This window comes from Anarrhichthys ocellatus, unplaced genomic scaffold (genome assembly GCF_004355925.1).
Source record: "Anarrhichthys ocellatus isolate YVR2014 unplaced genomic scaffold, GSC_Weel_1.0 scaffold2, whole genome shotgun sequence".
In the NCBI taxonomy this organism is placed as follows: domain Eukaryota; kingdom Metazoa; phylum Chordata; class Actinopteri; order Perciformes; family Anarhichadidae; genus Anarrhichthys; species Anarrhichthys ocellatus.
The window spans coordinates 12450804-12451758 of record NW_022280032.1 but is presented as its reverse complement, the minus strand read 5'-3'; positions in this window follow the sequence as shown (position 1 = coordinate 12451758).

Below are 955 nucleotides of genomic sequence, written 5' to 3'. Positions count from 1 at the left end.
CACACACACACACACACACACACACACACACACACACACACACACACTCATCATCTTTCTAGCTCTCTCTACTTCTCTGCCCTAATCCCCTCCTGCTCAGTGTGAGGTGTTTTATTCTGTACCTGTCAGCAGTTTGAAACAGCAGGCTCATATCCATTCATGGCATTGTGTTGTACAATTACACTGACAAATGCTTGAGTGATTTTCTTGGCTGATGTTTCATTAAAAAAAAAAGAAAAAAAATGTCCAAAGTACAAGGAGGGAAAAGAAATAGCTGGAGAATAAAACTGTGTTTTTCCACTACAGGTTCCCTCTCATAAATATTGTAATTGTCCAGTGATAGAAAGAGAAAAGGCAGCCTGAGATATTTGCAGTTTTCCAGTTAGCACAGGACGCCTTAACTTGTCTGCAAGCTGAGCCTGGGAGATAATACGATAATATCTAAACAGTATCTTCATCATTATTCCGTCCCATAAAGGGATGACAGCGTAGTGTAAAACATGCAGATTTAGCAAACAGAGCTCCATGAGGAGAATAATAATTTTCTGGTGGTTTGTGTCATATTTAATCTGAAAGCCTTCTGTGACAAACATAGAATCTACTATTTACAGTCAAAAATGTCTGTGGATGTGTGTGTGTATCTGTTGTAAGTCTCAGTTGGATACACATTTTGAATTACCCACACACACAGTGACAGGGGACAGGTTGTCTAACAGGACACACAATTATTAGTGTTAATTATTTGGTTTCACTGTTGTAGCATTCAGCAATGGTTTCTGTCATCATTCCAGTTACAGTAAGGTAAGGGTTTGTGTGTGTGTGTGTGTGTGTGTGCTTGCCTCAATGTGTGAGAGTGTCGGTACTGGCGGCAAATGTTATCTCTAAAATAAATGAAATGGTGAAGTGAGTTGCGAGGCAATCCTAAAGATAACACCGAGTGACAGCCAGCAGAGAG